The sequence below is a fragment of the Vombatus ursinus genome, unplaced genomic scaffold (genome assembly GCF_900497805.2).
Source record: "Vombatus ursinus unplaced genomic scaffold, bare-nosed wombat genome assembly UNPS02014959.1, whole genome shotgun sequence".
In the NCBI taxonomy this organism is placed as follows: domain Eukaryota; kingdom Metazoa; phylum Chordata; class Mammalia; order Diprotodontia; family Vombatidae; genus Vombatus; species Vombatus ursinus.
In genome coordinates this window covers 12,438,913-12,453,350 of record NW_020954737.1, presented here as the reverse complement: position 1 = coordinate 12,453,350, position 14,438 = coordinate 12,438,913, and the positions used below count along the sequence as shown (strand labels likewise).

General features: G+C 37.1%; 1 protein-coding gene across 1 annotated transcript in view; it reads right to left on the bottom strand.

The window, feature by feature from the left end:
- PPP2R3A (protein phosphatase 2 regulatory subunit B''alpha) overlaps window positions 1-14,438 on the bottom strand; it is a 190,248-nt gene that overhangs the window by 145,439 nt on the left and 30,371 nt on the right. The window lies entirely within an intron of this gene.

The following is a 14,438-nucleotide window of genomic DNA, read 5'->3' as shown; positions in this document are numbered from 1 at the left end:
CTCTACCCTCCCATGCAATCAGTTGCTGTGTCTTACTGATTCTCCTTTGCATTCACATTCTGGTCTACAGCAACAGCTACCTGATAGGCCTTTCTGCCTCAAGCCTCTCAATCTATCCTCTACTCATTTAGCAAAGTGATATTCCCAAAGCAGTAGTCTGACTACATCACTCCCACACTCAAGAATCTTCAGTGGTTCCTCATTGACTCTAGATGAAAATACAAACTCTTCTGTTTGACATTTAAATCACTTACTTCACAGTCTGGCTCCAGACTACTTTTGTGTGCTTACAACATATCATTCCTCTTCAAACACTCAGCCTTTCAGCCAAACAGGTCTACTGCTGTTCTTCAAAAATGATATCCCATCTTCTTGCTCTATGCCTTTGCACAGACTATCCTCTATGCCTGTAAAGCACTCCTTTTTTTTTTGGGTGAGGCAATTGGGGTTAAGTGACCTGCCCAGGGTCACACAGCTAATAAGTGTCAAGTTTCTGGTCTGGGACTGAATTTGAACTCAGGTCCTCCTGACTCCAGGGCTGGTGCTTTATCTACTGTGTCACTTAGCTGCCCCATAGCACTCCTTTTGTAGAGAAATTTGTAGAATTCTTCGACCTTCAAAGGTCAGCTCAAATGCCACCAACTATGCAAGGCCTTTGCTGATTCCCCTTAGCTGCTTTTGTCCTTGAAAATGCCTTGTATTTACTTTATATACATATATACATGTATACATATATATGTATATACACACACATAAAATTTGTATTTACTTATATATGTACGTGTCGTTTCCCCCAATAGAATACAGGATTTTCAGGTGTTTCAGTTTTCTCTTTGAATTCCTAGCACAATATGGTGTGGCACATAATAATCACCTAATGAATGCTTATTGATTGACTGATTTTCTGACTTTCAAGAATTCCATAATCTGGATCTGTATTATTTATCTAATTTCATTTTGATATACTTCCCAACACAAAATCTCAGCTTCCCTCAAATAAACCTTACAGTCTCTAACACACCAAGGTCATTCCTGCCTCTACAACTTGGCTCACGGTCTTAATAGCTTTTGGAATATCCTCTCTATGTCTCTTCACATATTCAAATTCCTACCTATTCTTCAAAGACCACCATAAGTTCCATCTACTTCATTCAATTTTTTCTGATAATCTTTGGTCACAATGATTTGTTTTCTCTCGTTTCTTTTGTGCTTATTATAATACTATAAAATTAGAACCAAGCACACACCCTTTAACCCCATCTACACCTCCATCGATCCTGGATATGGTTTTATCTACTTATTGTATTGCAAAATTTATTCTTTTATGTTAAAATAGTGGTTTCTTTTTTAATGATGTCTTTTATTCATACATCATACTCATTTCCAAATATACTCTTGTTACACCAGTTTCCCTTATAACAAAGATTAAAATAAAGTTCAGCAAAAATAACAGTCATATTAACTGCATCAGCATATGCAACATTCCACATCCACAGCTTCTTACCTCCCCAGTGAAAGGAGGAAAATCTATTTCCTCTTCTCTTCTCTGGGATCACACTTGGTCATTATCATTATACAGTGTTCATTTTTATTTTAATATTATTTCCACTGCTACGGTCCGTTATTTTTTCTGGTTTCGCTTACTTTATCACTTCATGTCTATTCCCATATTACTCAGAATTCTTCAGATTTGCCATTTCTTACAGCAAAGTAATATTCCATTACATTCACATAGCAAAATTTGTTTAGCCATTTCCTAATCTATGCGCACTTATTTGTTTCTAGTTTTTTGTCCTAACAAAAAGTGTTGCTATGAATATTTTTGTATATATGAGTTCTCCCTTTCTTTGACTTCCTTGGAGTATACTCCTTAACAGTAGGATCTCTGCATTGAAGAATCCATCTCAATCTTTTTTTAAAACATATCATTTCAAATTGCTTTCCAGAATGAATGGACATATTTCCAACTCCACTTGTCTTCATACAGTCCCTCTAACATTATTTCTATATTTTCTCACTTCTGCCAATTTCTTGGGAGAACAAAGAGACCTCTGTAATCTAAATTTACATTTCTCTTATTTTTAATGATTTGGAACAATTTTAAAACCTTAGCAGTTAGCAATTTTGAGAACTGCTTAGTTATTCTGACTACATGTACATTTAGGAATGGATCTTGGGGTGTGTGTACACATGCATGTATATTGTATGTATGTATATGTATACATGTGTATATGTTTGTATATGCAAATATATGTATGTGTATACACATATGTATATATGTGTGTGTTAATTTCATATATGTATCTTAACATAGCATATAGACTCAGCACAGATATTTGATACAAAGTTGCTATCCCAAATGACAAGTTTTCTTTATTCTAGGTGCACTGATTTTGCTCTTTGAAAAGCTTTTTGATTTTTACATAACAGAAATCATATATTTTATCTTTTGTGGTTTCCTCTATCCTTTTTTTGGTTAAGAATTTTTCCTTTAGCCATAGTTATCAAAGATACTTCTACCATTATCTTCTAATTGACCTTTTTCATATAGGCTTTCCATTGTTGTCTGTATTCATTGTGTTCATAATTTCTTATAGCCTGGTACTATTCCATTTCAATCAAGTACTATAATTTGTTTAGCCATTACCTAATCAAGGGGCAAGAAAATGTAAAGTATCTTATAACAAAAACAACTGACCTGGAAAACAGATCAAGGAGAAAAATTTAACAATCAATGGATACAGGGCAGCTAGGTGGCGCAGTGGATAGAGCACCGGCCCTGAAGTCAGGATGACCTGAGTTCAAATCTGGCCTCAGACCAAACACTTGACACCTTACTAGCTGTGTGACCCTGGGCAAGTCACTTAAACCCAACTGCCTAAAAAAAAAAAATCAATGGATACAGAGACTTCCAGCACACATGATTAAAAAGATGGAGGACTAGACATTTTCTCAGATTTTCTTTGACCTATCAAAACTGTCCAAAATAGAAATTATGTGCCATAAAGCAACTTCAGCTGTCTCCATGATTTAGAACACCCAGACTTCAAAAGAAGGTTAAAACAAACAACAAAAAAACCTATGAACTGATTTTTACACTGAGCTCACGCAGCACTGCTCTCCCACATTCCACAATACCAGAAGAGGCTGCACTCAGCCAACCCAAGGACCAGACATAGGGGTTCACAACAAAAGCCAATCCCACAGGCCACCCCCCACTTTCTCCCCAGTGCTGTGAAGATCCTAGCTCCAAGGCCATAGAAGTTCACTCCTGCTGTGACAGATAGCCTGCCCTCTAAGGGGTAGAAGTCTGTTAGGGTCACATAGCCAGTGGTTTGGCAGAGCTCCAGGAGCTGAAGCCTGTTGGAGTGGAGGGCAGTGGTCTGTGTTGTTAAAGATCTCCACAGCAGAGCCAGGAGCAGAAAGGGGCAGGACATGTGCCTGAGCTTGAAGTAGAGTTCAACACATCACCCTACCTTGACCTTGTTCCAGAGCCTTAGAGAACCAAACTACAGAAATCAAAACCTGAAGCACTAGTGCAGCATTTCTCTGAACTGCTAGTGCTAGGCCACAGAACTGAAGAACAGAGGAAGTAGGACAGAACACTGAAACAAATCATCCTGGTGTGTGTGTGTGTGTGTGTGTGTGTGTGCGCGCGCGCGCACACATGCATGCTTGGAGGCACTCCACTGAGCCTTAGTGAAAGAGCTGAGGATCCAAACGGTCAATTCTGTCCCCTCCAAAATCACTTGGGACAGAGAGCTAGGCTGGTGAACTGTGAAATGCCCAGCATGGGAGAAGGATGAAATGCTTTGAAATCCAGCCAGAAAGGAAACTGCCATCAGAGGGGAGGGAGTCAGACAGTGAATAACAGGGGAAAATATGGGGTGGGGGAAGGAACTGAAATGACTAAAGATTTCAGGAAGAAAAAGAATCATTGAACACTTGAATGCCATGACCAAAAAAAAAAGCCTACACATCCTATTTCAAGAAATCTTAAAAGAAACTGACCAAATCTCTTATGACCAAAAGGCAAAGTGGAAATAGAAAGAATCTATGGGTAACCACCTGAAAGAAACTGCAAAACCAAAATTTTAAGGAAATGATAACCAAAACTCAGAGCTTTCAGGTCAAAGAAAAAATACTACAAAACAGCCAGAAAAAAAGAAGTCAAATATTGAGGAGTCAGTTATGATCACACATGATTTAGCAGTCCTCACTATAAAGGAATAGAGAATTTAAAATATGATATTACAGAAGGCAAAGAATGTAGATATATAGGCAAGAAAAATTTACTGAGAAGCACTGAGTATAATGTTACAGAAAGAAAAAAATGAGCCTCTAATGACATAGAAAATTTCTAAGAATTCCTGATAAAAAAATATCCAGAGTTGAGCACAAATTTTGAAGTTCAAACACTGGGGTTTACAGAAACATTAAAAAGATAAATATGAGTAAGCAACAATAAGGGATAAAACAGGGACAAACTGCTTATATTCAAATATCAGGAGATGCTCCACGTGTCTTCTCTGAACATTTTCACCAATAGAGTGAAAGTGGGAATCTAATTAGACAAAGCCTAGGAGTGGTTCTGTTATGTCTTGATGATCTTAAGAACGTAATAAGAGAGAAAGAGAAACAATCAGGAGTGTGCCAAGTAAACATTCAAACAAATAAGGAGGTGGGGTAGGAGAAGCACCTCATACCTAAAGCTCATTCTCATCTAAACTAGTCAAAGGAAGGAAGAATAACACATTTGGGGACAGCAATACATTTCACTCAGCAGGGAAATAGGAAGGAGAAGGGAGAAGGAAGAGTTAGAATGACGGTAGATTAAAGGAAGGATTAGTTCTAAGCAAAACAAACTCTAACTAAGGATACACAAAAATATACTTAAAGCTCCCTTTTGAAGTGACAAAGAATGGGAATCTGAGAGGGTACCCATGAATCGGGGAAGGGCTGAGCAAGTGATGGCATATAAATGTGATAGAATACTATTGTTTTGTGAGATATGATGAAACAGGTGGTTTCAGAGAAATCTGGAAAGAATTAGATGAATTGATGCAGAATGAAATGAACAGATTCAAGAGAACCATTTAGATAATCACAACAATATTGGAAAAACAAACAAATATGAAAGACTCAGAGTTCAAAGTAAGACACACACAGACAACAGATGTGGTCCCTACCCTGAAGTAAATTACATTCTAGTTAGAGAGAGTCAAGACTACCACACACAAAACAATGAATATAAGAGTAATGAAAAGGACTAATTTGTGCATCAGAGACTATAAGAAGTTCAAAGGACATGGAGGTCAATGTGAGTTGGAGTAGTAAGCCAAGGCTTTATAGAATACAAAGCTAGGTTTAATGGATGGGGAGGATTTGGATAAATGAGAGTGGAACAGGTGTGGAAAACAAGATGAAAGAAGGTACAAAGGCAAGAATAAGCATGCTTTATCTGTGTGATAGTGAGGAAAACAATCTGATTGGGGTGAAGGGTGTGTGTTAGGGAGTAGTGGGAAACAAACAAGATTGAACAAGTAGGATAAAGTCAGATCACGAAGGGCCTTGATAGACAAGAAGAACTCATAATTGATCAAGTAGGCAATGTGGAGCCACTCAGTTTTTTTAAACAACAGAGTAATATGATGAAACTAGTATTTTTTAGGAAGATTAGCCTAACAACTTCACTAAAATCTTTTTCTGTTATTTCATTGTAGTGTGGGGGTAACTCTAGGTTCTCCGAAGCTATATCATCTAAGAACAAGTCCTGGAAAGTTCTACCCATCTGGAAGGGTTTTGAATATGAGTCCAGTGATGAACTGTGTTTCTTCTGCTTGAGGGATAACTTAAATTCATAATTACATTGGCCACAGGGTAATGAATTTTTCAGCCACAGCAATTCTTTTACATTATCTGTTAAGGTACAGAGGGAATTGTCATTTTTATCTGAGGAAGCAAAGTGGTACAGCGGATACCTTCCTGGAGGCAGGAAGGCTTAAGTTAAAATCTAGCTTCAAACTGTGTGATGCTGGCAAGTTATTTAACTTTTGTCTGTTTCAGTTTCCTGATCTATGAAATGGGGATAATAATAGCACCTACTTCCCAGGGTTGTTGTAGGATAAAGGATAAAATGAGATAACATTTGTAAAGTACCTTAAAATCACTATAAAATACTACTATTATCAAAGGAGTGAGTACCTACAGTAATGAAATTATTATCTTTAATGTACTTAAAGTAGTAGTATACTAAGTGGAAGGCAGAAAGAGACTAGAGTCAGGGAGGTCAACTATTACAGTAATCCAAGTATGATTTTAGTGTGTTGACAATGAGAATGGAGAAAAAGATATAGACATGAGAAAAATTTTTTAAGGAAAAAAAGTTATTTCATAAATGAGAAGGAAAGGAAAACATTTTAAAGAGTGAAAAAGTGGTACTACCTTCTCTAGGGACAGAAAGGCTTAAGGTGAATAGTCATTTAAAGATTGAGAGGAACTGTCTTGTATATGAGCAAAAAGGGTATTTTTGTTAAAACTGATTTGAAAAACTGGCAGCTCACCCTCTGGTATTTGCTGATGTTGTCTATCAAGCCAACTGTAAGTGAGGTACTCCCCAGGGGAATCTGCTAGCAGAGGCAGGCCTAATATTGATATATTAGGAGCTCTGAAAGGAATGAGAAGCCCTCCCAAAAGAAAATAGTGGAGCCAAAATGACATCAACCAGGAGAGCTTTTTGTCCTTTATACAAAGGAAAAACCAGTGGTTTCAGAAGGTACATGAGAGACCATTTCAACACCCAAAGAAGTATGGCAGATAGAAGTGGCACCATCTATAGGTTTGGTTTTACAGAAGTAATATTCTAAGGACTAACTCCTAGGAGACTATGCAATTGAAAACTTGAAAAGGAAACGACAGAAGAGACAGTAAACATGTGAATAAAGAGGAAACTTCTCAGAGAAACTGGAATCTGTAAAAATAATGAAGAGAATAGATTAAATATGGGAGGGCAATCTTCATGATGAATCTTTCTACTTCAGTGAACTCAAGGAAAAACAAAACAAAAAACAAACAAAAAAACCCCACTTTGGTTTGAACTGGGAGAATAGGTAAAATAAACACCACATAGTGACTAAAAAAACCGTTAACTATTTTAACAGGTGCAAGATGAATTAAGTAATATAACCTGAGACTAATCAGTCACAAATATTCTGGGAGAATACAAGGAAGTAAGTAAAGATATCAAGACTAACATCAAACTCAGAAGAACTTGCAATCTAATGAGGGAGGGAGGGAAGGGCTGAAGCAATTTGTAATGGGAAAAATGCAGGATTTAGAGAGAGAACGTGAGTTTGAATCCTTGCACTTTTGCTTACTACTTGTATATAATATAACCTCGGGCAAATCACTTAACTTTTCTAGGTCACTGTTTCTAGAATATGGATTAGACTAGATGAGGTAATATCCCTTCTACCTATAAATCTTGAACCTATGAGGAACATGGTAGATCCAGAGATTAAGTAACTTGCTCAAGTGACAAGGGTGAACTCAGATCCTCTATCTCAAAATTCAGCATTCTTTTCCACTGTACTATGCTATTTCTCTGTCCTTACAGAGCTACTTGGAACATTGAGTTAAGTAACTTGTTTGCTATGGTCATGAAGTTAGTTTAAGTCAGAATCAGGACTCAGAAAGGCAGGTCTTTACCCAGTGAAACTGAACATAATCTTTCAGGCGAGGAGATGCACATTCAGCGAAACAGGGGACTTCCAAACCTTCCTGATGAAAAGACCAGAGCTCAACAGAAAATATGACCTTCAAATAAAAGACTCAAGAGAAGTATAAAAAGGTAAACAGGAAAGAAAAAAACACCACATTATTAATAAGGGCAAACTGTTCTCTACAAGGGAAGATGACAGTTGTAATTCTTAAGAACTGTAATGTCATTATGACATTTAAAAGTGGGTATACTTAGAGGACGTGGGTTTAAGTTGACTTTGATGTGATGGCAAAAAATCTAATTAAGTGGAGAAAAGGGATTGTACTGAGAGCAGAAGAAAGGAGGAGGCAGACGAGAATAAATTACATCACATGAAATGGCACAAAAACCAAATACAGTAGAGGGAAAGAAGGGAGGGAGATGAGCATTGTTTGAACCTTACTCTCATCACATTTGGTTCAAAGAGGGAATAACAATCAGTTAGGTATGGAAATCTAACTTACCCTATAGGAAGTAGAAAGGGTAAAGGGAAAAGAAAAGGGAGGAGGTTAACAGAAAGGAGGGCAGATTGAGGGAGACGTGGTTGAAACCAAAACTCTACTAAGGAAGGAAAGGGAAAAAGGAGAGAAAAAAGCATAAACAAGGGGGAGGGGAATAGGATGGCTAGGAAGACAAAGATAATAATCATAACTGTGAATGTGAATGGGATGAACTCTCCCATAAAATGGAAATGGACAGCAGAGTGGCTTAAGAACTATAAACCTACAATGTGTTGTCTACAGGAAACAATTTGATGCGGAGGGATACACACAGAGTAAAGGTAAAAGGCTTCCGCTGAAGTAAAAAAAGCAGGAGTAGCAATCCTGATCTAAGACAAAGCAAAAGCAAAAAGAGATCTGCTTAAAAGAGATAAGGAAACTACATCCTGCTAAAAGGTACTATAGACAATGAAGTAATATCATTTCTAAACATATATGCACCAAGTGGTATAGCAGCCAAATTCTTAGAGGAGAAATTAAGTGAGTTACAGGAAGAAATAGACAGCAAAACTATACTAGTGGGGGACCTCAACCTCCCTCTCTCTGAACTAGATAATCTAACCACAAAATAAACAAGAAAGAAGTTAAGGAAATCAATAGAATCTTAGAAAAGTTTTCTACCTCTGGAGAAAAGTGAATGTAGATAGAAAGGAATATACCTTTTTCTTGGCTGTACATGGCACCTACACAAAAAGTGACCACGTACTAGAGCATAAAAACCTCACAATCGAATGCAGAAAGGCAGAAATATTAAATGCATCCTTTTCAAATCATGATGCAATAAAAATTACATGTAATAAAGGGCCATGGGGAAGATAGACTAAAAATTAATTGGAAACTAAATAATCTAATCCTAAAGAATGAGTGGGTCAAACAACAAATCATAGAAACAATCAATAACTTCATCCAAGAAAATGACAATAATGAAACAACATACCAAAACTTATGGGACTCAATGAAAGTGGTCCTTAGGGGGAGTTTTATATCTCTAAATGCTTATATGAATAAAATAAAGAAAGAAGAGATCAACGAATTGGGCATGCAACTAAAAAAGATAGAGAAAAAACAAACTGAAAATCCCCAATTAAATACCAAAGTAGAAATTCCTTTTTTTTTTTTTTAAGGCAATTGGGGTTAAGTGACTTGCCCAGGGTCACACAGCTAGTAAGTGTCAAGTGTTTGGTCTGACAAATTAGAAATTCTGAAAACCAAAGAAGATTAATAAAATTGAAATTAAGAAAACTATTGAACTAATAAATCAAAAAGTCAGGACTTCCTGACTCCAAGGCCAGCCCTCTATTCACTGCACCATATTACCTCTCACCTTAGACTTTAAGAAAAAAGATTTTGAAATATTTAGAAAAAAATCCCAGGATCTTAGGGTTGTTGGAAGGGATCTTAAAGGTCATCTAGTCCAATGCATATCTCAACAGGAATCCCCTCTATAACATCCCTGACAAGTGGTCATAGAAACTTCACTTGAAGACTTACAGTAAGTGTAACAAGGAAGTAAGTAAAGATATCAAGACTAACATCCATTTTATTTAGAGGAAGATCATCTAATTTTTGGATTGTACATTTAGGTAGGTTCATAGATGGTTGAATAACTCAACCCAAGAGTACTTATTATGAGAAGATTGATATCAACATAGAAGACGTATTTAGTGGTTTGTCTTTTAGAGGATTCTAAACCTGCAATATTTTAACATTTTTATCAATGATTTGAAGGCAGTTATGAGCATGCTTACCATGCTCCTAGTCCAGCCCTCTTTGGCCAATAAAAACAAGCCTAATCTCTCTTCATATGAAAGCCTTTCAAATACTTGATAACAGTTACTGTATCTTCTCTAAATCTTCTATAGGATAAGAATCCTCAGTTCCTTCAATTGATCCTTGCATGGTAGAAATCCCAATCCTCTTAATGTTCAGGTTGTCTTATTCTGAACACTCCCACCATTTTATGAATTTCTTTACTAAATATGGTAGCTAGAAGTTCACCAAAGCCCAGAGAATTAAAAATAATACTTCAGGTATGATCTGACCAGAATAAAGCAAGACTATCAGTTCCCTCCTTTAGGGCACAATGCACCTATTATTGTAGCTTAGGATAGTATTAATTTTTAAAAATTTGCCACGTCATAGTGACTTAAAATACTCAGTTCTTGTTTTTTTTTGAAAGCAATATTATCTAGTTATGCCTTTATCTTCTATTTCCTGGAATTGATTTTTAAACCTAAGTGTAAAATATTATATTTCTCTGAATTAAATTTCCTCTCATTAGATCTGATCCATCATTCTAATACATGAAGACATTTTTGGATTCTGATCATTATCCAATGTGTCAGCTATTCTAGTTCTGTCACCTGCAGATTGGTAAGCATGATAATTTGCTCACTGATAAAAGTGTTAAAACAGGATGGGACCAAATTCCTCCAAAAGTCACTCCACTGAAGACCACCTGTTCTAAGTTGATATCTGCCTATTAAATAACTACTCAGAGTGCTGGACTGATCACAGACATCCTCTCCAACATAAACATTCCCATTCAACAAAAGCAGTGGCCCTAAGGCAAGATGACTACCAGAAAATTTAGTGTCAGCAGATTACAGTGCTCCTCCTTGTGTGAAATTTGTTAACTTGGAGGGAAAGCTAAGTCAACACACAGTTTCCACGAGTGGAGCAGAAAAGGAGTGGAGAGCTTTCAGAGATTTGATGCATAGCACAGCATTTATTCATCTGGGCCAAAACATTCACAAACATCAGGACTGGTTTGATGAAACTGGGGAAATTCAGAAGTTACCAAATGAAAAATGCGAACTTCACAGGGCTTACCATTAGGATAGTTAAAGGCAGCAATTAACTCCATCAAAAGCAAAGTGCAAACAAAGCTTAGGGAGATGCAAGATTCTTGGCTCAGTAAGAAGGCAGATGAAATTCAGTTTTATGCAGATAGTGACAATCCAAAGCACTTTTTTGATGCCCTGAAGGTTATTTACAAGCCAAAGAACTATGGTGTAGCTCAACTACCCCGTGCTGATGAAGACACATTGATCAGTGACAAGGACATGATCCTGGAGAGATGGGCTAAATACTTCTATTAGTGTTCTCAACAGACTGTCATCAACTAATACTGAAGTCACTGACCATATATACCTCAGGTTGTTGTCAATTCCTCTCTAGCTGAACTTACAACTGAAGAAGAGATTTTGAACGTCATTAGGCATGTGGCAAAGTGCTTGGTACTGATTTTATTCCAGCTGAAATTTACAAGGCAGGGTGTCCACTGATCATACAAAAGCTGACTGAAACCTTCTGGGTTATGTGGTAAGAGAAGGTCATCCTTCTATAGTTTAAGGATGCCTCCATCATCTATTTCTATAAAAGAAAAGGAAATAGGTTGTCCTGTAATATTCACAGGAGGGTCACCGCCAGCAAGATTCTTGCCAGAATCCTCCTTAACAGGCTGATCCTTCACCTAGAAGATGGTCATCTACCTAAAAGCCAGTGTGACTTCAGAATATGGTGTTTGCTGCCTGACAACTCCAAGAGAAACGCCAGGAGCAGAACAAATGTCTGTATACAACATTGGTTGATCTGATCAAGGCCTCTGATAACGTCAACTGTGAAGGCTTGTAGAAGATCATAGCAAAATCTGGTTGCCCAGAAAAGTTCATCAGCATTGTACAACAGTTTCATGATGGCATGCTTGCACAAGTTCTGGATGATGGCTGATGTTCTTGAGCTTTCCCAGTCACCAATGGAGTGAAGCAGGGCTGTGTGCTTGCTGCCATGCTTTTTAGCATGATGTTTTCAGCAATGTTATTGGAAGCCTTGGACAAAAACAGCATCAAGGTCAGCCACTGCAATGACAGTAAATTATTTAACTTGAAAAGGCTACAAGCCAAGATTTAAAGTGAAGGGAGATTTGGTGTGCAACTTTTTGTTTGTAGATGATTATACACTCAATGCAGCCTCTGAGGTTGAGATGCAACAGGGTATAGATTGATTCTCTCCCGCTTGTGCTAATCTTAGCCTGACAATCAACACCAAGAAATCAGAGGTTCTCCATCAGCCAGTATCACACCATCCGTACGTGGAACCATTAATGACGGCAAATGGAGAAATTTTGAATGCTGTGGATAAGTTCACTTACCTTGGCAGTAGCCTTTCCCAGAATACACACATAGATGAAGAAGCTGATACACAGATTGCCAGTTAGTTCAGGAGGCTCCAAAGGAAAGTGTGAGAGAGAAGAGGTATTAGATTGCCTACTAAACTGAAGGTCTACAGAGCCATTGTACTGACCTCATTGTTGTATACCTGTGAAACCTGGACAGTTTACCAGTACCACGCCAGAAACCGAACAGCTTCCATCTGAATTATCTTAGGAAGATTCTGGAGTCACCTGGCAAGATAAGAAACTATACACTGCAGTCTTTTCTCAAGCTAAACTGCTATGCATTCAAACTCTACTGCAGAAGGCACAACTCTAATGGGCTGGTCATGTTTGAATGCCAAATGTATGCCTACCTAAAAGACTATTATGGAGAACTCACACAAGGCAAGTGCTCACATGGTGGTCAGAAGCAATAAAAGGACACTCTCAAATCTCTTTGAAGGATTGTGAAATCGGTTGTGAGACATGGGAGACTGCATGCCCATATCAAAGAAGGTGCTATGCTCTATAAGCAAAGCAGAAATGCAGTAGCTCAAAAGAAATGTGAGATACACAAATTTAGAGACATCTCCATCCCAAATGTTCATATGGACTACTTGTTCCCCAACTGTGGTAGAGCCTTCCAAGCTTGTATTGGTCTGATCAGCCATGGCTGGACACATTATAAATTGACCTTAACATAACAATGTCATTTTAGTCCTCTTCAAGTATGAAGTACAACAACCAAGCACAGGCAACTACAACTCAGGCCTCCCAACTTTCAGTTGGTCTCATGCTTTTTCCATCATGCAGATCTAGACCCTCTTCTACTTGACAACTCTTCAAATATCTGAAGATAGCTCATATGTCTCTCCTTATTCTTTTCTTCTATAGGGTGAATCTCACTACCATTTGGCGCATACAAGGTTTGCTACATACACACACATACACACATAAATATATATATAGTGTGTATATATATGCACTCTAATGGCTCAAAAAAGGTGGCCTTATGTTTTAATTTTAATTAAATTTAATTCAATGATATGATGTGCTTTTTAAAAACTAGACTGTATTATAGGTAATAAGTACAAAACTGTGAAAATTGTGTTGAAATGTACAGGAGGATATATTTATCTGCAGCATGAGTCCCCCCTGTTGTGGCGCTGCATTACCATTGGCCCTCCCTCGCCCTTGTAACTACTACCACATCAAGTATACTACCACAGAGTAGTGCTAGTAATCTCTGCCACATATATTTTTTTTAACTGAAATGGCATAATATGCCAATGGTTTTATATTTTAATTCAATTACACAATACTCCCTTTTATTTTAAAATATTTTTCAAATAAGAAAAGCAGAAAACACTAAATTACAATAAATGTGCCGATAATGACGAAATACCTTGGACTCCCTGGTAAAGAATTTATATGTAGATAATCATAGATCATAGACATGAAGCTGAAAGGGACCTTAAAGACTATATAATCCAACCCCCTCATTTTACAAATGAAGAAAAGTGAGGCCCAGTCACTTGCCCAAGTTCACACAATAGCTAATATCAAAGATAAATTTTGAACCTGGTTCTCTGACTTTAAGCATCATTGTTTTTTTTTGTTTTTGTTTTTTTTTTACTGTAAAATGATGTCTTCCTCCTGCCACCACATATTCCAATGGATACAATAAACTAAGTAATTATCAATAAAAACAGACTTGATTGCTTAGTTTAAGTCAAAGTAGTTCTTATTCAAAATCATCAAACATTCCATCTGATGACTTAGTCCATGACATTCCAAAATTGTAGATTAAAATGCTAGGCTCAATCATCTTGAGGTCCTTAGCCAAGATTGCTTAGGTTTTCTAAAAACAAAACAAGGAATAAACAAAGATATTCAGTCAGATTTGTATAAAAAGTATGAGTGGACACAATGTAGCTCATCAAAGGATAGAACATTTTACTTTTACTGCCACTTGTTCTCTGATAACACAGCAAAGAAAGATAAAAAAAAAAGATCATAATTG